The following is a 25,372-nucleotide window of genomic DNA, read 5'->3' as shown; positions in this document are numbered from 1 at the left end:
AATAATAAGTCTAGTTAATTCTAAACTGTTCTTCTTATAAAATCCATCATGTTATTCCCTCCAATTTGAAGTGTGGCCAACAATCCAAAATATTAGTTCAAATAATCACACTAAAAATATTATCCACCTTCTACCATTTGCAACAACATGGATGAGCTAGAGGATTTCATGCTCAGTGAAATAAGTCAGGCAGAGAAAGACAAATACCAAATGATTTCCCTCATTTGTGGAGTATAACAACAAAGCAAAATTGAAGGAAGAAAATAGCAGCAGATTCACAGACTCTAAGAAGGGACTAGTGGTTACCAAAGGGGAGGAGTGGGGGAGGGCGGATGGGGAGGGAGGGAGACGGAGGAGGGGGGATTAGTACACATGGTGTGTATGGGGTCACAGGGAAGACAGTGTAGCACAGAAAAGACAAGTAGGGACTCTGTGGCACCTTACTACACTGATGGACAGTGACTGCAATGGGGTATGGGGGGGGACTTGATATGATATGTAGTTAATCACATTGTTTTTCTTGTGAAACCATCATAAGATTGCATATCAATACCTTAATGAAAAAAAATATTATCCACCTTTATGAAGTACTTGCCCTGATTCTACTTTAGTCACACTTTAAGAAACATCTCTTAAGAAAGCAACTGGCTATGAATTCTGAAAAAAACTGTTATGCTTATATCCTAATATTGAAGTTAAATTTCTCTGTACAATGTGATTCTGTATATAAGAAAATAACTGCAACGTGTGCTTCTATTATAGATATAAGTAAAGAAAATATCAACTCTTTATCACTCTCTTACTCTTTGCTCTAATCCTCAGAGGTGATATGCATTAAGTCTCAAGCATAGAAATCCAATTCACTTGGACTCCATCCAACTAATAATGTCTTTGGTAGCTGGCACTCTCAGGCAGCAAAGGAAGAATAAAACAGGGGAAACAAGCCTCACAAAAAAAAGGGAATTTAAAATGCTTATTAAGTATTTATGAACATGGTTTAACTGTGCCTTAAAAAAAAGTTACCTATGTTCAGAAAAAACTTGCTGAAAGTCTATTTTAAACCAAAATTACTTTTTTTCTTAGAAATCCCAAACCAATTCTTTGAAAGTTGAGAAAACTGAATGATATGTGCTATAATTTCTAAAGAAGTAAGAATAAATTGCTCAAGCAGAATTCTAAATCACAAATAGGTAAAAGTAAGGAAGAGAAGGTGAGGCAATAAAGAAGCACTTCACTCACCCTCCGCCAACACATTATAAATAAAACACAGTTGCCAAAGGGGAAAGTTTATAATTCCTGGTTCCTAAGGCAAGCCATTCAACAAAATTTCCAGAAGATTAATGTCATGGTTGAAAATTTCTCCATTAAAAGTTTATCTGAGAAATTTGATTTATAAATTGTGTTTCACCTATTTTAAGAAAACGGACATTTATAAGATTCCTTAAGTTTAGCATGCAACCTTCTAAAGTCAAACATAAGAAATTAAAAAAAAGAAATGGCAAGTAGACAGGAATGAAGGAGTTAATGCCTTTAAAATTCAGCTTCCATCATACATGGGTGACTATCGCTTTAAATAATTTAAATCCTCTCCATCAACTACAAAGCTGTTTTGAAGCCATTTAGCTTTGTTCTTTACATGTGTTCTAATTAAGAAATGACCTTGTCATCACACACACCATAAATTCGGGATTATTTCCTAAAGCAAAAATTCACAGAGACCCCCCAAAGAAAGAAAAAGGGGGAAAAAAGACTTCTTCCTCAGTTCCTCACTGAAGGAAGTTGTTGGTTGGCTAAACACTGAAGCAGTTTCACCGCATAATTTTTTCTGTTGTTGAATGTCACAGGGCGGGTTAGTGTGACCTTGAGCTGCATCAGCAGCACAGCGAGGGTCGAGATGCCTGCAGGCGCCCTTGTACTGGATTTGCAAGACAAAAACCTTCAAACTGGCTGAAGGACATCTTAAATCTCTTCAAAGGTTTTCCGAACTAATCTGGGCTGCTCTTAGCAGGATGTGTGCCAGTGTTAGAAGCAAAATTAAAAACAAGGTCTTTGACAGGATGTTGTCTCCTCTTAACCCTTCCCAAGCAGAATAAAACAAATCACGAGCATTCTGGAGAGGTGGTTTACCTAGAAGCATTCTTTCATAACAAATTATGTAAGCCAGCAATCACAAAGGATGGGGCAGCTATTAGTTCTTAAAACTAAACCCTTCCATTGTGCCTATTAAAGAATTCGGATCAAATTTCTTGGCCATATTTTAGTGTAGTAAAACTTAAATGTCTTTTTGTTATCTTTTGGATTTGTAGCTCAGTGATTTAAAGACTAGGAAATATTTCCATCAACATTAACATCTAAAATTGTCTTTTTATCCCCTTAAGAATAAGCTGTTCGGTGGTTAAGCCACGAACTTCATGCATATTACATATAGCTTACTAAAATTAGAACAGGTAAAGAAAATCACATCTTCTGTTGCTAAATTCCTTATTCCTAACATGATGGATAATTGTTAAGGGGGGATAAAAAATCAAAATAGTGTAAGTAAAATAAGACAAAGCAATCTAAGTCTCGTTATAAGAAATCAGAATAACACTTTGTTACCGTGTTGTACTACTTCTAATGCATGGGCCCAAAGAGAACATACTAATGTCAGCAGAGGGTGTGATTCTTCCTTGGCGATGCTCTCAGGGTTTAATCTAGTAACTACAGCTCTCCAGAAATAGTCTAGGGGAACAAACCGCCATAATACTTAAAAGGCAATATCCTTAAAATCTCCATAGTGGACCTCCAACTATGACATGATAAGTTTGTCATCCTCAGACATAAGGCATGTCATGATTAGTTTTAAAGAGTGTTTAATGAAAGGTAAGAATTTATTAAGGTCCAACAGGTTACAAATTATACACTTAAAAAATTAAACTAAGTAAATTCAAGATTATACTGAGTAACAACAATACTTTCAGTACATGAATTTCAGTGCTTTCCTGAATGGGACAGGGAAAAGTCAAGTAGTACCTACTAAGTAGAATACACATGAGAATAAACAGTACAAATCAATTTCTTCTTGAGTCACCATGTAAAAGGAGACAAGAACGTATACTGCACTAAATGCTAGGGCTGAAGTCTGTAAAAAGTGCTCTAAGAACATAAAGAGGGCAGTAACTAGGCTTTCAGTTCATATGTATATGTGCCTTAGGTGGTCAGTGATAATTTAAAAAAATGAGGAAGGGGTGGCCAGGAAGAAGAAAATGGCAGCCACTCTAGGTTACAGAATAACATTCAAAGGCAGGGAAGAGCTGACTGTGATACAGGAAGGGGATAGTCCAATGTGACTTAGAGATTAGACTGGAAACACAATTGGGACTGAAGACCTTGAATCAAGGCCATGCCAAGAAGCTGGCCTTTATTTGGTGGGTAGTAGAAGGTTTACAGGCAATGGTATGATTAAACACATGTTAAAAAACAAAAACAAAAGCAGCTGTTGTAGCATTGTAGAGTTGCTGATGGGCTGAAGGGGAGAAAAAATTGAGGTGAATTAATGCAGAGAAGAAAATACAGTCAAAATGAGGCAAGGGCAAGAAAGTTGAAGACAAAGACAACTTTGAAAAACAATGAAGGCTCGTTTGAATATTTAGAAAACAACTGTATAACATAAGTAGTGCTATAAAAATAGGGCATTTTTATTAGCAAATTCATTGAAAATAATTTTATCTCAAGCCCAGGTTTATAAAACACTATGTTGACATGATTTGTACAAAGTTTCATGAAAACTAAGAGCCCTTTATAGAGGTATTTAACAGAAAGACAGAATCAAATTTTATTGAAGATTTCAATTTGGAACATTTCTATTAACAGTCTTCATTAAGTAGTTAAGGATTTTACTTACTAAGGCAGCAACATATACCTTTTCAGAACAGTGCAACGACATACTTCCCTTGGCTATAATAGTGATGTCTGACTTAAACCCAATGTGGTTGCAGCAGCAAAGAGTTTTATCAACACTAATGAGAATAAAACAAACTCAGTAAATATTTATTGAGAGCCTACTATATTTAGGACACAGTATTAAACAATAAAGTCTCCAACATTCTATCAGCTTTGTGCTTCTAGTGTACAACTTGTTAAGTCCCTAAATTATAGCTCACACCATGACACCAGCACACAATAAAAGGACTATAAGTAAAAAGAATATTGAGCTGTCAGTGAATTAATTATGAATTAACAGCCATCTCGGTATTCTCATGCAGCTGACCCATGAACAGTGCAATCCCAGAACTCTCTGGGAAGACCCAGTATCCATGCAATTAAACAGTCATCAAATACTCTAGAGACTGACTGTCCTGCTAAGACCTCAGAAAGAATTTAACAGAAAATCAGCCAAGGCAAGAGGGTAGAGAGTGAAAAAGAACAGGAGTCACTAAGGCCAAGCAACTATCTGCCAGAGAGCAGACTGTACTTTCAGAAAAGGAGAGCCAGCACCAGGGATCAGACTGAGGCAACTGGAGGGAGAGGTCAAACAAAGGAGAGAAGAAGCAAAGATTTCACAGGAAAGACTTCTCACTCCCCCAAAGAAGTAAACTTTACATGGTGAAATCACTACCTCTACATACTCTGTAGTAAGAGGAATCATTACAGGAGAAGTATTTGGACATTGACAAGTCATAAATAGGGCTGGCACTTGAAAGCCAGGGTACTGATAAGGCACAACTAGGAATAATCATACCAAATATCTACAAATAAAATTACACCTTCTCGAGTAAGCATCTCCATCTTACTGGTAATAGGTTCTAGCACATTCTATGTCTAGACATTAGAGAAGGGTGGATAATATAAGCCTTGCAGATATTTTAAAAAACCAACAATTTACTTATCCATAAACACATAAGCTAGGTTACAATATTATTGAAATAAAAATATTTCATTTTTATTCTGTTAGCAATTAGACAAGTAAATTCCTATAAAGCAGCAGTTCTCAGAAAAGTGTGGTCCGGATCCCAAGGGTCCCTATGGATCCATTCAGAAGGTGCATGAGATCAAGACTATTTTTATAATACTAAACCGTTGCCTGCTTTTTTTTTCCTCTCTCTCTCATGAATGGACATTGGAATTGTCCAGAGGCTCTACTAATGATATGTGTCATTGCAATGGTAACTAATAGAATGCATCCTTGTATATTCTCTCATTTTAAATTTTTTTCTCAGTTTATAATTTTATTATGGTAAAGACTGGTTGATATGATCTCCATAAACAAAAGCTCTCTTGGGTCCTCAATGGTTTAAGAGTCTAAAGAGGTCCTGAGACCAAAAAGTTGGAGAACTGTTGGTGGTCTACTGAAGTAGAGTCAAGAAGTACAATCTTGGTTTTAATTTTCAAGAACTTACACTATTAACTATGGCAGATAAATACTGCTCACTGTGCAGAAATATCTCCAAAACCCATGTGGAGAATAAATTGAATTACTTTTTAAAAAAATTAGTACACTGAAGGGGACATGAACTATCTCCCATCTCTGCACAGTAACTGTTATTCTCAATTTGCCATCAAGAAGTAATCAATCTACAAATATTTATAAAGCTGCTATTTGTTGAGAGCTGAAGACAGAAGGATATCTAAGTGATAAACCAACACTTAGTGGCCTCAAATTTCTGCCAGGAAAAATACAATCAGCAACATAATGAGATACTACAGTAAGAAAAGGCATGAACAAAGTTGAAGAAGCATGGAAGAGCACATTCTTGGGAAGAACAGGGAAAAAGGCAGGGAACACTTTAAAGGCACTTGGGAGGTGGCATGTGAATTGACTTAACAGGAGCAGTAATCGAGGCTTTGCCAACTGGAAAAGAAGCTAAAAAGCACCCTTTAAGCAGTGGGAGGAGTATCAGTCCCAGCAGGGAAGCACAGTAGCACACTGTATGTTTTTAGAAACTTTAAGTAATCTACTCAAAAACCATGAATTGTAATTAGAAACTTTTATAGAATTTGACAAAGTGATTTAATGTCTGTTGAATTTAATGGTGAAAGATCTGGACTTGTAATCTGTAGGTCTTTTATTAAATTTCCAATCTTCTGTAGACAGAAACTTTAAAAAAATACAATGAAAGTGATTTATTTTAAAAAATGAAGTGAAAACAAACAAAAACTGGTCCTTCACCATTGTGAGAAGCTTAAAGAACAAGCTACAAGATGGCAGGGAGGAGGAGTGACAACAGCAGGAGATAAAAGCTTTAAGCTAGGAGCTGGCATAGATTGAACTAATAATCTGTCTAGAAGCAAATGCAAAGAAAAAAATAAACGGGGTAGTTCTAGTTATCTAAATAAAATGCTTGATAAGCTCTATTGTTAGAATCACACTAATTTAGATGTGCAAATCGCAGGCCACATGGCGGTAGTTGAGCATCAAGGAGAATATCGGGTTCACCCCAGTTAATTTAAATGGAACTCCAGAGTCTGTGTAAGAGAAAGTGAACTGACACTTTGATCAACACATTTTAAAATTATTTTAATTATTTCATTTGAAATCTTTCATGGGAGAGAAAAAAACCCGAGTTGACATGGAGGATAATTTTCCTCCCTAAATGTTGTTAGTTATATCAACTAATAAATCAAGTAAAAGGTTTAAGGAAAATCAATTTTTAAGGATGCTAAATTCAGAAAAATGTCAATTATATTCATGTTTCCCAATGTAACACTAAATTAGGTTTAAGGAAGACCTGTTACTTTTCTATGGTCATTACCCTACTGGGATGGCTGAACTATTTTGACCAGAGAAGTAATACAAGCAAGTTGGAGTTTTAGGAAGATCTAGTGGCTGTGAGAGACTGGGGCAGGGACAGAAGTAAGGAAACTTAGTAGCACAAGTGCTCCAGATGAGAAATGAACTCTGAACCAAGACGCAGCCTGTGGGAAAGGGAATTAGAGAGTGGGTAAAGGCAATGTCGGAAAACTGACAATGCTTTGAGCCAGCATCCAAATTTTCCTGCATGGGTTGTCTTATGAAGCCAGGGATGCTTATTAATGAGATAGCTAAACTGGTTTATGGCAATTAATTCCAACTAAAATGACTCAACCAGATTCTGAACTGATCTTGTTTTCACCAGTACCAAGTTCTCCCTGAAAACTCTGTAGAGGGGTTTAAATACTTTCTCAAAGTGTTATTTCTTAAATTAAAATTAAGGAGTATTTTATAAAGTTTGGGGAAGGCATTCCACGTAGACAATCAGCCTTTCTTAACCAACCTAGTATGTAAATATGTTGGAACCTGCTGAATCACTGGCCATTTTTATCTCCTCATACAGATACTCCTAAGGCTCACATACAAGTTTTAACACTTAAGACATCTGTTGAAAAAGTCCTCAACAATTTAATTGAACTAGAAAAAAAATGTACAATAAAGAACTCTTCCCAATGAGAAATTATGATATAATAAAAACTCCACTTAGTGAGAAAATGAGTATATTCAAGAGGCTAAGCTAATTTATAATTACCTAACTCTACCTGAGATATTCAGTTTTTTGTATTACCAGTATTTATCGAAATAGAGCACAGAAAGCATATGGAGTCCTATAAAATATAACCAAGGATGATTTTATTTTGTTGGCTATATGGGATGACTATTTCTTTCAAAAGAGGAAGCTGACAAATGAGCAAGGAAAATATGTCCTAAGACACTAAGCAGCTTTATAAACCCTTCATGTTGTATATGGTTTGCAACATTCATGTCATCAAATTCTTTTCCCTTTTTTTCCTCATCACCCTTTGGCCTCTCATTCAGAAGGATATTACTATACTTAAATAAAACGTTGACTATTTTCAGAATACTTTTATATGCTTTCCAAGTTGTTCACTATACACTTTAAATTATCTTCTTTTCTATCTGGGAAAAAGGTCTAAATTTGATCATTTTTTAAGGACAACTTATTGGCTATGTATATTTACCAGCTGGCTATCCATGATTTATCCAACTGTTGCAAGTGGTTGCTGGTTACTTGGTAAAACAATGGTGTTGACAAACTAAGAACAACAACAGATTGTATTGTGCAGGTCACAATAAATATGCACGGTTATAATTTCCATGTTAACAAAATTAAAAATTGAGAACTGGGGCTCAGTATCAACTATGTTTTATTAAATATAAAAGCATGTTTCAGACTATCAAACAGTCATTAGCATATAATTTTAAGAATGAAAGAACTCTTAATAGAGGTATAATTTATTTAAAATATCAATTTAGAGAAAAACAATCTATGAATCTGTGAAAAAAGACAGCAACCAAATAATTACTAATAATTTTACAGTCTTTTTCTCATTTTAAAGATTTTTTTCTACAATTACAAGAAAGGATAAGCAGAGTGATTAAAATAAAAGTAGAATGATTAAAATTAAAACTTCATCACTAGGTCTTCGAAGTATAATCAGAACAGTGAAGAAAAGGGGATTTACTGTGCCAGCAATATTATGCCTGCAGTAAAGAACAAATTTGGCTCAAAATTTGCCATCCCCCCTTTTCAAACATCACAGTCCACTAAAACACAGCGAATTTTGGGATATTCTATTTGCTGTCTCTTTTCTGACCAGACTTTTCAGCTAGCTAATTGAAAGTGAACCACTCATGACTAATTATGAGCACAATAATCAATAACTTTGTCTTTTCCCAGTTTAGTTGGAGTGCTTCTGCCCAGGTGTAAGTAGCACAAAGTACAAGAGCTTAAGACATGACAGATTCATTCAGGTTATAGCTATACTAGAAAACAGGAGTGTTAATCCAAGTAGAATTAAGCGCTCACTCATCTCTGTTGCACTGCCCATCTACTTGTGTTAACTTAATCAGATTATTTTATCATTTCTCTGAAATGCTAATGTAGTATTTGCTTTGTAAGAAGTAACCATTTCATATAATTCATAAAGTAATAATTGGCTTAGACCAAAATGAATCCACAATAACCAAACATGGTTCTATTTTACCTCAAAACAGTAATTAATTTTTTACCTGAAATCAGATTGCTATTTTAAGTTTTGTATTAACTGTCCATTTTCTCTGGTTTTTGGTAAAAACAAATGAAATATCAACATAAATATTATTTCTTACTTCAAGCTTCCTGATTCCTCTTTCCAGAAGTAATAATCTATACCTGTGACCTACTTTCTCAAGAGTATTTTTGTGTATTTCTTATGGCATTAAACTTCTTTCTACTGTTTGATTAAATTTATCTATTTATTCTTTGCCTGTAAGTTCTTTAACTGAAGGATTGTATTTACTTTTTCATAAAAAGCACATTATGCCTGGTGAAATAATCTGAAGAGATAAAACACAAAATACAAATATGGTGATTACAACCTAATTTATAATGAAGAAGGGATTGTCTGAAGTATATTAAAATCATAATGGTTAAGCCTTAAGAACTCAGAAAAAATATTCTCACCATCTGTCTCCAAGGTTTGAGTTTCTGCTTTCTGAGAAAGGAAACTGAGGAGGCTGTTGAAAAGTAGCTCTGGTGTCATCTGGCCTCTTCAGATTCCTTCTTCTTCCTTCAGTCTGGCGTGCATCTTAAGAAAAGGAAAAAGAAAATTTGGCATCTATTCCAAACCAGATTCTGGAATATCTTTTGTTAAATTCTGTAAACATTTCCCAGTACCCTGTCTTGTTCAAGTTCAATGTTGAAGTCATCATTGAACAGAGAAATATAGGATTTATGAAATATGAATTGCCCATTAAAGGAAAGCAACAGATCTTTCTTTTCTAAACAATACATTTACTTGATAAAAATATATGCTTCAAGAAACCAAACTGTGATAAAGTTTTATAGTTGCTGGGATATGCTTATTAACCTTTGTTAATTTAAATTCCTGTCAAAGTAACAACCAAGTTACATCTAAAAATTCTAAATTCTCCCAAAGGTGTATTTTCAAAAAATTAAAGGAAAAATGGAAGAAAAAAATAGCAACAGTTTCTTTTATATTAAGCTTTTTCTGTTTCAAAATACTACCTATCAAAATACTACCAATGTAACCTTTCCAGCACAAAATTTATCATAAATATCAACTGCCTTATGTCCAGAAAAAGACTTGTACAACAATGTGCAAAGTACCTTTAGTAGTCAAAAACTGGTAGCAACTCAAAGACTTATAGTAGGTGAATGAATTATGGTATATCCATACAATGGAATATTTACTACTCACCAACAAAAAAGGACACACTATTGATATAAACAACACAGATGAATTTCAAAATAATTATGCTGAGTGCTAGAAGCCAGACAATAAGGAATATATGTGTGATCCCTTTGCATAAAATTGTTAAAAGTGCAAATTAATCTACACAGAAAGAAAACAGCTTAGTGGTTGCCTGTGGTTGGAGGGATGGGAAAGTGCAGGAAGGAGAGATTACAAAGGGTCTTATATAAATGTGGTGACGGTTTCATGTGTGAATACAACGTTGAAACTTAGCAAACTGTACACCTTATATATGTGCAGTTTCTTGTATGTAAGTTATACCCCAATAAAGCTGTCAACAAAATAAAATTTCTTAAAATTTTATATGCCCTTTGATGTAGCAGTTCTACAATTTATCATAATGAAAAAAAATTGGATATGTACAGTATTTAGCCACAAGGATGTCATAATATACATCATATAACTTATTACATGTTAAATAATAAAAACATAAATGTTTCAAAAGTGTACAAAAATAAAATAGCAATTATTTCCAGATTTATAAGTATTTTTTAATTTTTCCTTTTTGTTGATTTATATTTTCTAGTTTCTTTAATAAACATATTACTTCTGTAATAAGTAAAATAATTTGAAGGCTGAAAATACCAACAGTCTACAGCTATTCACTCCCTAGTACAAGTATAAAACAAGCACTCCTAAGAGGTAGTGCACAGTACAGAGTTCTGGGCTATCATGTCACCCCCACCAATGACCCACCAAACAGGAGTAAAATAAGGGCAGGTCTGACAAGATGAACTGGAGCAAAAATTAGTAAGTTATATGCTTTACCAGTTACAAAGTATTTTCATGGATACGACCTCATTTGATCTTCCTAACTCAGTGAAATGAGCCAGAAGGCATTATCTCATTTTTTCGGAGGGGACACAGACAATGAGCAGGGTCTGTTAAGCATCATGCCCCCCAAATTAATAGAGATTTTGGACTCAAATTGGGCTTTGACTATAAATCCTGATAGGATTTCTGAGAGGAGTAGGGAACACATTTTTCTGATTATTTATAATGAGAAAGCAGTGATTTACACGTGAACTTAAGAAAATTGTATCTGCAATCACATTAGTATTCCTATTAGAATGTGCCAGGGACCTTGGAAATTTCCTAAATCCCCAGTCCCCAACCTCAGAAGTCATACCCAAGGCTGTTTGCCCTTTGTCAACATTACCTACCAAATCAACACTGAAATTCAAGTAGAATTTAACTGCTGAGTGTTCAATTACTTGTCTTTCCTCCCTGAAAAATAAAAGTATTACCTTTTGAGTCAGGAAAAGAAAGTAATCATAACTGTATCTATGACTGTTGCAAATACAGACCTACAAGATGGTGTCAAAAGATCTAACCTAATAGTACTTTAAAATACGATCTTTTGGGTCAAATCCTTTTTGGCATACGTGCAGACAATAGTTTCTAGGCAAGGCATATTTAATGAAAAAAATGGCCAACTCCTAACAAGAGTACAAGTAAACATCTTCAGAGGAACATTATTAACAAGCTGGTCAGTATCTGCTGATGAGGCCCTGAAGCATAAGGAATGCTTACAGTCACCACGCTTAACAACACTCCCAGGACCATGGAGAGACCTAAGAGGTAAAGACAGCTCTCATTACTGGGCAGTTATGTTGTGTAAGGCTCTATACTAAGTCCTTTGCATACATGAACTTTAAAACAACCCTGTGAGATTATTATTTGTATCTCCATTTTATAGATGAGGAAACTGAGTTCAAGTTACCCCAAACCACAACACTAGTAAGAATTGAAAATGGAATTCAAATTCTGGAATATTTGAAAGATGTGCCTTGGCAGTTCTCTGTAACATAAATCGGAACTTTTCTCTAATATTACCTATCTACAATGGACTCAATTCAGGCAGTGCCAAAAACTTGCAATGGTACAGGAAATTTTGAGTCTACATTTTCTATGTAAAGAGTTAAAAATATCCAAAGCCCACAACTTTTGTTTGATATTTTGCCACATCTTTTTAAAAATTGTTTTAATGTCTGGGCTCTCTATTAAAGCATTATTTTAACCTTTTGAGCTAAACATGACCACGTGAATGATAAATTACAAGAGTATTAAGTAAAAATTAGCAAAAGGTAATATAAAATACTCTTATAGATTAATATTTAAGTATTGCCTCATGTTAATAGGTAACTTAGCCTTAAATCCAGCCAATAAAACTTAATGTGTCAGATGTATTTTAAATCATGAAGACAGGAAGCATGTCTATGAATAAGAAAACATCTAAATAACTTATATTGTGGAATATTACACAATCACTAAAATATTCTTGGATTGATCCAAGAATATTTAATGATAGACATAGCAAAATAATCAGAATCTGATGCTAAAAAGCAAGATACTAAATAAACCATTTGTCAGTTGAATAAATTATAGGGGCTAGCTACTATGCTAGGTGTTGGAATTACAAAGTCAAGAAAAGTGCAATCCTAAATGCTGAACTACTCTTCACTGTATTCCTTGCATGACTAGGGCGATTGTTTGGATAGCAGTTTAAATGTATTTTTTCAGAGAAGCTGTTCCTCATCGCTTCATGTAAATAAAGTACTTCCTCTCTACCTCTTACTATGTTTAAACTACTTGATTATTTTGTTTTCTGTTTCCTTGATTTTTTTTATTATGGTATCATTAATATACAATCACATGAGCAACACTGTGGTTACTACATTCTCCCATTTTCAACTCTCCACCACATACTCCATTACAGTCACTGTCCATCAGCATAGAAAGATGCTATAGAGTCATTTACTTGTCTTCTCTGTGCTATACTGCCTTCCCCATGTGCCTGCTACATTATGTGTGCTAATCATAATGCCCCTTAATCCCCTTATCCCTCCCTTCCCACTTACCCTCCCCAGTCCCTTTCCCTTTCGTAACTGTTAGTCCATTCTTGGATTGTGTGAGTCTGCTGCTGTTTTGCTCCTTCAGTTTCTTTGTTGTTATACTCTACAGACAGATGAGTGAAATCATTTGGTACTTTTCTTTCTCCAACTGGCTCATTTCACTGAGCGTAATACCCTCTAGCTCCATCCATGTTGCTGCAAATGGTAGGATTTGTTTTCTTCTTATGGCTGAATAATATTCCGTTGCGTATATATACCACCTCTTCTTTATCCATCCATCTACTGATGGACACTTAGATTGCTTCCATATCTTGGCTATTGTAAATAGTGCTGCTATAAACACAGGGGTGCTTATGTCTTTTTGAATCTGGGATCCTGTTTCTTAGGATAAATTCCTAGGAGTGGAATTCCTGGGTCAAATGGTATTTCTACTTTTAGTTTTATGAGAAACCTCCATACTGCTTTCCACAATGGTTGAACTAATTTACATTCCCACCAGCAGTGTAGGAGAGTTCCCCCTTTCACCACATCCTCACCAACATTTGTTGTTGTTTGTCTTTTGGATGTTGGCCATCCTAACTGGTGTGAGGTGATATTTCATTGTGGTTTTAATTTGCATTTCTCTGATGACTAGCAATGTGGAGCATCTATTCATGTGCCTGTTGGCCATCTCAATTTCTTCTTTGGAGAAGTGTCTGTTCAGATCCTCTGCCCATTTTTCAATTGGGTTATTTGCTTTTTGGTTGTTGAGGTGTGTGAGCTCTTTATATATTTTGGATGTCAACCCCTTATCGGATATGTCATGAGTATATTCTCCCTTACTGTAGGATGCCTTTTTGTTCTACTGATAGTGTCCTTTGCTGTACAGAAGCTTTTTAGTTTAATACAGTTCCACTTGTTCATTTTTGCTTTTATTTCCCTTGCTCAGGGAGATATGTTCATGAAAAAGTTGCTCATGTTTATATTCAAGAGAGTTTTGCCTATGTTTTCTTCTAAGAGTTTTATGGTTGCATGACTTATATTCAGGTCTTTGATCCATTTTGAGTTTACTTTTGTGTATGGAGTTAGACAGCAATCCAATTTTATTCTCCTACATGTAGCTGTCCACTTTTGCCAACACCAGCTGTTGAAGAGGCTGTCATTTCCCCATTGTATATCCATGGCTCCTTTATCGTATATTAATTGACCATATATGCTTGGGTAAATATCTGGCTCTCTATTCTGTTCCATTGGTCTATGGGTCTGTTCGTGTGCCACTACCAAATTGTCTTGATTACTGTGGCTTTGTAGTAGAGCTTGAAGTTGGGAAGCGAGATTCCCCCCTGCTTTATTGTTCCTTCTCAGGATTGCTTTGGCTATTTGGGGTCTTTTTTGTTCCATATGAATTTTAGAACTATTTGTTCCAGTTTGTTGAAGAATGCTGTCAATATTTTGAGAGGGATTGCATTGAATCTGTGATTGCTTTAGGCAAGATGGCCATTTTGACAATATTAATTCTTCCTACCCAAGAGCATGGGATGAATTTCCATTTATTAGTGTCCTAGAGTGCCTTGTAGTTTTAAGGGTATAGGTATTTCACCTCCTTGGTTAGGTTTCTTCCTAGGTATTTTATTCTTTTTGATGCAAATATGAATGGAATTGTTTTCCTGATTTTCTGTTTCTGCTAGTTCATCGTTACAGTATAAGAATGCAACAGATTTCTGTGTATTAATTTTGTATCCTGCAACTTTGCTGAATTCAGATACCAGTTCTAGCAGTTTTGGAGTGGATTCTTCACAGAGTATTTTATGTACAATATCATGTCACCTGCAAACAGTGACTGTTTGACTTCTTCCTTACCAATTTGGATGCCTTTTATTTCTTTGTGTTGTCTGATTGCCATGGCTAGGACCTTCAGTACCACGTTGAATAAAAGTGGGGAGAGTGGACATCCTTGTCTTGTTCCCGATCTTACAGGAAAAGCTTTCATCTTTTTACTGTTAAGTATGACGTTGGCTGTGGGTTTGTCATATATGATCTTTATTATATTGAGGTACTTGCCCTCTATACCCATTTTGTTGAGAGTTGTCATGAATGTGTTGAATTTTGTCAAATGCTTTTTCAGCATCTATGGAGATGATCATGTGGTTTTGTCCTTCTTTTTACTGATATGTTGGATGATATTGATGGATTTTCGAATGTTGTACTATATCCTTGGATCCCTGGATGAATCCCACCTGATCATGATGTACGATCCTCTTGATGTATTTTTGAATTCGGTGTGCTAATGTTTTGTTGAGAGTTTTTGCATCTATGCTCATCAGGGATATTGGTCTATAATTTTCTGTTTTTGTGGTGTCTTTGCCTGGTTTTGGTATTAGAGTGATGCTGGCCTCACAGAATGAGTTTGGAAGTTTTCCGTCTTCTTCTATTTTTTGAAAAACTTTAAGGAGAATGGGTATTACATCTTCTTTAAATGTCTGATAACATTCAGTGGTAGAGCCATCTGGTCTGGGGGTTTTGTTCTTGGGTAGCTTTTTGATTACTGATTCAATTTCATTTCTGGTAATTGGTCTGTTCTGATTTTGTTTCTTCCTGTTCAGTCTTGGAAGATTGTAGAAAGTTGTCCATTTCTTCTAGGTTATCTAGTTTGTTAGCATATAATTTGTCATAGTATTCTCTAATAATTCTTTGTATTTCTGTGGTGTCCATAGTGATTTTTTCCTTTCTCATTTCTGATTCTGTTTATGTGTGTAGATTCTCTTTTGTTCTTAATAAGTCTGGCTAGGGGTTTATCTATTTTGTTTACTTTCTCAAAGCACCAGCTCTTGGTTTCATTAATTTTTTCTATTGTTTTATTCTTCTCAGGTCTTTATTATGTCCCTCCTTCTGCTGACTTTGGGCCTCATTTGTTCTTCTTTTTCCAGTTTCAATAATTGTGAATTTATGTTTCCTTGATTTTTTTATCCACATTTATTGAGATACATGTGTGTGGGTCTTGTTTTTTATTCTATTAATAAGGTATATTACATTATATACCTTATTGAAGTTGAAACTGATTATTTCAACATGAAAACAACCCTTTCTTTCTAGGACAAATGCCTACAACTACCACCACACTTTAATGGTGAAAGACTGAATGCCTTCCCCTCTAATGCCAGGAAAAAGGCAAGATGTCTGCCCTAGCCAAAAAACTGTACCAGAGAGTCTACTCACTGTAATCAGGTAAGAAATATAAAGATTGAAAAAAGTGTAGGTTGGAAAACAACTTAAAACTGAATTTGCAGGAAGATTATCTTGTATGTAAATAATGCTAAAAAAGCTACAAAAAAGCTATTAAAATTAATTTGAAGTTTTAAGAAAGTTTGCTGAATACAACATCCATATTCAAAACCAACTGTAATAAATAATCCAAAAACGAAATTGAAAAATTCTACTCACTATAGTAGCAAAAAGATGAGACTTAAGAGTAAATGTAACAAAAAAGTGCAAAACCAGGGACTAAAAACTATAAAACACTGTTAAGAGAAAATTAAAGAAGATTTGAATAAACAAAGATATTTTTTGGATTGGAACACTCAATACTGCTAAAATGGCAATTCTCCCCAAATTGATCAATCAAAATTCCATCATGTTTTTTTGTAGAAATTGGTCACAAGATATATATGAGAGTCTAAATGACCTAAAATATCCAAAACAATTTTAAAAGAAGATTAAAGTTGTAGGACTAAACTACCTAATTTCAAAACTTAACCATAAAGCCCTAATAACCACCATAGTGTACTACTTGCATAGAGATAAATGCATAGATAACAAAACAGGACAGAGAGCCGAGAGTAAACTCTCAAATTCATGGTCACTTGATTATGGATAAAGAATTGTCTTTCTAACAGATGGTACTTATACAGGAGGATATCACATGCAATAAATCAAGTATAAACCTGTGCCTCACAACATACAAAAGTAATAACTCAAATGGGTCACAGTTTGAATTGGGACTGAAACTACAAGACTTCTAGAAGAAGCCATAGGAAAAAATTTTGTGACCTTAGGTTAGGAGAAGATTTCTTAAATAAAACAACAGAAACAAAATTAATTTTTTTTAAAAAAAGGAAAAATTAGACTCCATCAAATTATTGAACAGATATAATTTAGGTAAAAGACAAGCCTCAGAATGGGAGAAAATATTTGTAAATCATACACATGATAAGGAAATTGTATCCAGCATATTACAATCCTTAGGCCTCAAGAATAAGAAGATAAACTAATTTTTAAAAGATGGGCTAAAGATGAGAAGACATTTCACCAAAGATACATAAAAGTTTTTAGTAAACACACACAAAAATCCTCATTATCATTACCTATTAGGGAAATGCAAATAAAACCACTATGAGATTCTATTATATACTTGAAGTGTTTTAAAAGACTAACAAAATTCAAAGGTTGGGGAGGATAGGGAGAAACTGAAACTCTCAAACGTTGCTGATGAGAACAGAACATGGCATAGCCACTTTGGAAAACAGTTTAGCAGTTTCCTAAAATGTTAAACATAACATTTATACGATTAGCCATATGACCCAGCAGATTTACTCCTGAGTATCTAACCAAGAGAAAGGAAAACATGTGTCCACACAAAGCTTGTATGCAGCAAATGATCATAGCAGCATAAATCATAATTTCTCAAAACTAAACAAGGTAAATACACATCAACTGGTAAAGGGCTAAGCATAAAGTATTAACCAAAAAAAAGAAATGCATTGATAATTCATACAAGGATGAACCTCAAAAGCATAATGCTTAGTGAAAGAAGCTAGATACAAAAGATCCTAGTTGTGTAATTCCATTCATATGTGAAATGTCTAGGAAAGTCAAAATTATAGGGATAAAAAAACAGATCATCTCCTGGGACAGGAGATACAAGCAGAAATTGACTGCAATGAGAAGGAAAGAACTCTTTGGAGTGATAAAAATGTTCTAAAACCGGACCGTGGTGATGGCTGCACATCTGAATAAATTGACTCAAAATCATTAAACTGTACAGTTAAAATTGGTGAGTTGTATGATATGCAAACTATACCTCACTAAGACTATTAAAAAAAAAAACCAGACAGACTCTATACAAAATCATAAACTGCTTCAAAATGAATCTGATATAAACTGTCATTTCATTATTTAAAATAAATTATAATTAAAGGTAAAACTAATTACTCTTTGGAATGCAGAAGTAGACTTAAGATGACTAGTCACCTTTCTCATACATGGCTGCTAGAAATGTAAAATGGTATAACTGCTAAGGAAAATAGTCTGGCAGGTCCTTAAAAGGTTGAACACAGGTATGATCTGACCCAGAAATTCTTACATCTACATATAAATGGAAAGGATATGAAAACTTATGTCCACACAAAAATTAGTTTTCCAATGATTATGTGTGCTCATAACAGCATTATTCATAATAGCCAAAAACTGGAAACAACCGAAGTGTCCATCAACCAATGAATGGATAAATAAAATGTGATATATTCAGTACAATGGAATATTATTCAGCCATAATAAGGAATGAAATAATACTGATACATGCTACAACACAGATGAACCTTGAAAATTATTATGGTGTGTGAAAGAAGCCAGTCACAAAAAACTTTGATTCCATTTATATGAAATGTCCAGAACAGGCAAATACAAAGATGGAAAGCAGGTTAGTAGTTGCCTAGGGTTGGGACTGGGGATGGGAATGGGGAGTGACCGCTAATGTGTATGGGGTTCCTTTTAGGGTTATGAAAATATTTAAAATGGTCTTGGTGGTTGCATATCTGCATGGGTATAAGAAACACTGTAAATAGGTAAATTTTATTGTATGTGAATTACATCTCAATAAAGATAAAGCTGTAAAAGATTTCTTAAATATAACAAAGATAACTTCACACAGTATTTATTAAAATATCAAAAGTAAAAACCTGGACTTCTAATTCTATTTGCTTTTGAGCATTTCTTACATTTATTGGAACAACTTTATTAGTATCTAGTTCATTGTTATAAATATAATTCACTTATTTAAATAAATCAATCGTATTTTTACATACAAATTAAATAAAATTTTTTTAAATATCCAATAACAAAACACATCTAAAGAATAAAATTAACTTCCAAATATTCAAAGTTTTGTACGGAGAAAATATACTGAAGAACACTAAACACAACCTAAACAAATGGGATGACATACCATGTTCATGAGAGAAAGACTCAATACCATAAAATCATTATTCTTTCCAAACTGAAGGAATATATTTAATGCAATGTCAATGGAAATCCAAAAGGTTTGTAAATTGATTATAAAATTTACAATGGAACAGCAAAAGTCCGTAACAGGTGAACCATCCAACCAGAGAAGGAATATAGTAGGTACCTGCCCTGCCTATATTGAGACTTACTATAAAGCTGTATTTATAAAACTTAACCAATTAAGCTACTGTTAGTGTGCTCCTGGAAAACAAACAGACTGCTGTAAGAAACAGACCTTCTCACATAAGAAAAATTATATTTGACAAAAGTTGCACTGCAGATCACTAAAGAATGGAAGAATCATTCAATAGTGCTGAAACAACTGGTTATTCATTTGGGGGAAAAATTAAACCCCTATTGTGAAACATACAAAAAAAAGTTCCAGATGGATTAAAGTTTTAAGTAGTGAAGGCAAGTCTTCAATATTTTTTAAATAAAATATAAGAGAATATCTTTATGAACTCAGAGCAGGGAAGGCTTCTTAAGACACAGGAAGAGCTACTATAAACCACAAAATTAATAAACTCAACCACATTATAGTTTAAAATTTCTGCTCATCAACAAATACAACAAAGAAAAATGAGAGGACTACCTTTATCACCACAAGCCACACTACTAACAATGGTTTTTAAATCTGGAATGTGTGTGTGTATCCTATAACATTTTAATTAAAAATGGGCAAAATGCAAGGGGTGTCAGAGTCCAAGCAGGATGAGGTGGCATCCTTGAGTGGAGAGCACACTGCAGTGTGGGCTTCAGAGACTAGGTTCTGGAAGTGTAGTCTAAGTTGGGCAGAACTCTGCACAGCACTGCTTCAACAGTAGGTATCAATGCCTGAGCAAGGGGAGGAGGCTGCCCAAGAAAAGATGCATCATGTTGTATAAGGTTTCCAAGTGGATGAGGAGGGCTTCCATGTAAAGGGTCTTCAAAGCTCTAACAAAAATTGGGGACTGGGAGTATACAATGGATATAGCAGATTGATCATATACAGTGAGACTTATCAAATAAGTAAATAAATTTAGGTTAGTGGTAGGTAAGTTTCTCAGTTAGAAAAGAAGGTACAAAAAAGGAGAGAAAATGTGATTTAACTCTACAGTGTGGGAATGAAACTGGAGGTAGCAGTAAAAGCAATGAGTAACATGTTAAATGGACATAGAAACCAACTTAAAAGGGATTCCATTGGCTAAATCAAGGGCAAGATGAGCATCAAAATAAGGAATGTTGTATTATACTTAACGGTGAGAAGCTGAAAGCTTTTCCTTTAAGATCGGGAACAAGACAAGGATGCCCACTCTCCCCACTTCTATTCAACATAGCCATGGCAATCAGACAACACAAAGAAATAAAAGGCATCCAGATTGGCAAGGAAGAAGTTAAACTTTTCCTGTTTGCGGATGACATGATATTGTACATAAAAAACCCTAAAGAATCCACTCCAAAACTACTAGATCTAATATCTGAATTCAGCAAAGTTGCAGGATACAAAATTAATACACAGAAATCTGTGGCATTCCTATACACTAACAATGAACTAGCAGAGAGAGAAATCAGGAAAACAATTCCATTCACAATTGCATCAAAAAGAATAAAATACCTAAGAATAAACCTAACCAAGGAAGTGAAAGACCTATACTCTGAAAACTACAAGATACTCCTGAGAGAAATTAAAGAAGATATCAATAAATGGAAACACAACCCATGCTCATGGATAGGAAGAGTTAATATTGTCAAAATGGCCATCCTGCCTAAAACAATTTATAGATTCAATGTGATTCCTATGAAAATACCAACAGCATTCTTCAATGAACTAGAGAAAATCATCCTAAAATTCATATGGAACCACAAAAGACCTCAAACAGCCAAAGCAATCCTGAGAAGGAAGAATAAAGCAGGGGGAATTATGCTCCCCAACTTCAAGCTCTACTACAAAGCCACAGTAATCAAGATAATTTGGTACTGGCACAAGAACAGACCCATAGACCAATGAAACAGACTGGAGAGCCCTGATATAAACCCAACCATATATGGTCAATTAATATATGATAAAGGAGCCATGACAATGGGGAAATGACAGCCTCTTCAACAGCTGGAGTTGGCAAAACTGGACAGCTACATGTAAGAGAATGAAACTGGATTATTGTTTAACCCCATACACAAAAGTAAACTCAAAATGGATTAAAGACTTGAATGTAAGTCATGAAACCATAAAACTCTTAGAAGACAGCATAGGCAAACATCTCCTGAATATAAACATGAGCAACTTCTTTCTGAACCCATCTCCTCAAGAAAGGGAAACAAAAGCAAAAAATAAACTCATGGGACTACATCAAATTAAAAGTTTTTGTATGGCAAAGGACATCATCTACAAAACAAAAAGGCATCCTACAGTATGGGAGAATATATTTGTAAATGACATATCCGACAAGGGGTTAACATCCAAAATATATAAAGAACTTACACACCTCAACACCCAAAAAGCAAATAACCTGATTAACAAATGGCAGAGGATATGAAGAGACGGTTCTCCAAAGAAGAAATTCAGATGGCCAACAGACATATGAAGAGATGCTCCACATCACTAATCATCAGGGAAATGCAAATTAAAACCACAATGAGATATCACCTCACACCAGTAAGGATGGCCAGTATCGAAAAGACTAAGAACAACATATGTTGGCGAGGATTTGGAGAAAGGGGAACCCTCCTACACTGCTGGTGGGAATATAAGCTAGTTCAACCATTGTGGAAAGCAATATGGAGGTTCCTCAAAAAACTAAAAATAGAAATACCATTTGACCCAGGAATCCCACTCCTTAGAATATACCCAAAGAATACAACTTCTCAGATTCAAAAAGACAGATGCACCCCTATGTTTATCGCAGCACTTTTTACAATAGCCAAGATATGGAAGCAATCTAAGTGTCCATCTGTAGATGAATGGATAAAGAAGATGTGGTACCTATATACAATGGAATATTATTCAGCCATAAGAAAGAAACAAATCCTACCATTTGCAACAACATGGATGGAGCTGGAAGACATTATGCTCAGTGAAATAAGCCAGGCAGAGAAAGACAAATGCCAAATGATTTCCCTCATTTGTGGAGTATAATAATGAGGCAAAACTGAAGGAACAAAATGGCAACAGACTCAGAGACTCCAAGAATGAACTAGTGGTTACCAAAGGGGAGGGGTGTGGGAGGGGTGTGGGGAGGGAGGGAGAAAGGGACTGAAGGGTATTATGTTTAGTACACAAGGTGTGGGGGATCACGGGGATAACAGTGTATCACAGAGAAGGGACATAGTGGATCTCTGGCATCTTGCTGCACTGATGGACAGTGACTGCATTGGTGTGTGGGTGGGGACTTGATAATATGGATAAATGTAGTAACCACATTTTTTTTTCATGTGAAACCTTCATAAGAGTATATATCAATCATACGTTAATAAAAAATTTAAAAATAATAATAATAAGGAATGTTGTAACTGATTATAATAAAATATAGAATCTCACTGAATAAAATACAGATTCATAAACTCATATACATTAATTAAATGAAGTTTTATCAGGAAGGGGATATATGCATGGTTTCAAAGTACCTCCAGACAAAATAATTATTAAATACAGAGGGGAAAAATGCGTAATTTCACAGTAGAAAAACATGGCAGACATCATCTTAGCAAGTAATTCAAATGAACATCAACAGTAATGGATCAAAATGAAAACTGTGTGTGACCTGATAAGATACAAAGAGAAGACAGCATAACATCTGTGGTTTTCCTGCCAAATATTCAAAACTTGCTTGTAATCATTAGGAAACAGCAGACAAACATTAAGAGACAGTCTACAAAACAACAGGTTTAAATAGTTTTGGAAGGTGCTAAGGTCTTTAAAGTAAAAAAAAGCCTACAGAACTGTTACAGACTGAAGGTGATTGAGAGGGCCTAACAAGTAAAATGCAAGGAATGATTCTAAACTGGGTCCTTTTGCCATAAAGCACCTCACTGGGACAACTGTGAAAATTGAATGAGATCTGAGGATCTGATGGTAGTAATACATCAATGTTAATTTCCTGATTTTGATGTTTTTATTGTGGTTTGTAGGATAGTGCCCTTGTTTTTAGGAAATATATACTCATTTATTCAGGGGTGATGGGACATCAAATCTAATCTTCAGGGAAAAAAATTTCCTCTTTATTGTCCTTGCAACTTTCTATAAGTGTGTTATTATTTAAAAATTTAAGTACATAATGGACAAAAGGCATAAACAATTTGTTAAAGAAAAATACAAGTGGTAACAACATGAAAAAATGTTCAACTGCATTAGCAATCACAGGAAAGTAAATTAAAGCTACAGTAAGATGCCATTCTGCAACCACTAACTTGGGAAAAGTTAAAAGCCTGACATTTCTAAGTTTGGGCAATAACTTGGCTCAGCTGGAACTTCTGATACATTACTAACAGAATGTAAAACTGATCCAATGACTATGGGAAACAATTTGGCATTATCTTGTATAATTCAACATTCTTTACACCTCTACTCTTAGGTATATATCCTAGAGTCTTGCACTAGTGCACCAAGACACACATAAAAAACTCTGACATTAGCAATGCTATACAAGCCACATATATGTATTTGTATATATAATAATATATATATACATACATACATACACAGAGATATCTTTATTGATCGAGATACTCTGATAGAGAAAGATCAGAAATAAAACAAGCAACAAAAACACCCAACAACCCAGACATCCACCAACAGAATAATAAATTCATGTAACAGAATATTACTCAACAGTAAATAAATGAACTACAATATAAACTTCAAAAAACCAAATAAATGAAAAAGTCTCAGAAGACTATATACAGAATGCTTCAAATTTTTAAAAACTTAACAGAAAAGTAAAAGCAAACAGCATTTTATTTAAGAATCCATGTGATAAAACCAGTATTATTAAAAAAGAAAGTAAATGTTTAACACAAACTAAGAATGGCTGGGGGTCAGGGAGGGTAGCAGGGGCAAAGGCACAGGCAGGAAATCCACACTGATCAGTGGGACTTCATTAGTGAAGTTCTAAGTCCCGAGGTATTGAGTGGGTTCTTGGGAGATCATTTTGATATTGTGCTTCACAATTTAAACATATTCCTCTTTACATGATTAAAAATAAGCTGTTATAGTATGGTAAATAAGTTTTACTCTGACAAGAATGTTGTTCAGGTAAACATCTTAATCTGCATACATGAACAAATGCTAATAAACACAAGAGATTTTCCTGACTTCCCTTTTTAAAAACAAAAGGAATATATAAAGAGAGAAACTCCAAAGAACTCAGAAACAGATGTACAGATAAAAATTTTATCTTGGCCAATCAAAGAATAGGGCTAAGTCATATCCACCATCAATTAGGTCTTAAATAAAACTAGAAGAAATGCTGCCTTAATTTTAACTGCAAATTTGCAGAACTTTCTCATGGGAGGTGGTCATTTTGCAAAAATTACTTAACATGAGAAATAGGCAAACTTAAGTAATGCAATATGCTCCAGGTTCTTAACAGACAGTATTTCCCCTCTAAATATAAATGTTTCCCCTCATTGGTCATGAAGGCCAGAGGTCATGTATGCACCCTGATTGCCAGAAGTGTGATGAGAAAAGCCTAAACCATTTTAAAGAGCAAAATTTCTTCGCTCAATAAATCATTCCTTATATTTATTCCATAGCACTTTTATCTGACAAAACAATTGTAAGTCAGTTTTCTCAATAACATTGCATTGTTAAGTAGGGCAACTATTATCAAGCGGTATCTACTTCTTGCAGCATAATACTTAAGGTTTTAAATCAGTAATGTTAATGGTGTTTTAAATAAAAATTTCTAAATATTTTTTGAGTATACCTATAATAATGTGCTTTGTAGTATTTTATATGATACACACAGACTGAAGATCTTAGCTATGTGCTGCAACCTTGTTAAATGCAAACAAGTACAGTAATCTGGTTAAAAAGCATCTTGGACTGATGGGATGAA

At 34.5% G+C, this 25,372-nt stretch overlaps 2 protein-coding genes across 4 annotated transcripts in view; both read right to left on the bottom strand.

The window, feature by feature from the left end:
* Window positions 1–9,543, bottom strand: part of SAMSN1 (SAM domain, SH3 domain and nuclear localization signals 1) — a 419,991-nt gene extending 410,448 nt beyond the window's left edge. The window contains exon 1 of one of the 2 annotated variants that reach the window (XM_057501729.1): window positions 9,417–9,543. The gene's annotated coding sequence lies outside the window, so the exon portion shown is untranslated. The remainder of the gene's footprint in view (window positions 1–9,416) is intronic. The other variant, XM_036881471.2, reaches the window with a different exon arrangement.
* The window catches only part of NRIP1 (nuclear receptor interacting protein 1), a 91,564-nt gene that overhangs the window by 40,238 nt on the left and 25,954 nt on the right, over window positions 1–25,372 (bottom strand). The window contains exon 1 of one of the 2 annotated variants that reach the window (XM_036881468.2): window positions 9,417–9,540. The exons of the other annotated variant lie outside the window; for it this stretch is intronic. The gene's annotated coding sequence lies outside the window, so the exon portion shown is untranslated. Of the gene's footprint in view, window positions 1–9,416; window positions 9,541–25,372 lie in introns of those variants that run through there. 2 annotated transcript variants of the gene reach the window in all.

The sequence above is a fragment of the Manis pentadactyla genome, chromosome 1 (genome assembly GCF_030020395.1).
Source record: "Manis pentadactyla isolate mManPen7 chromosome 1, mManPen7.hap1, whole genome shotgun sequence".
In the NCBI taxonomy this organism is placed as follows: domain Eukaryota; kingdom Metazoa; phylum Chordata; class Mammalia; order Pholidota; family Manidae; genus Manis; species Manis pentadactyla.
The sequence above is the reverse complement of the archived record's forward strand: the minus strand, read 5'-3'. Positions and strand labels throughout refer to the sequence as shown.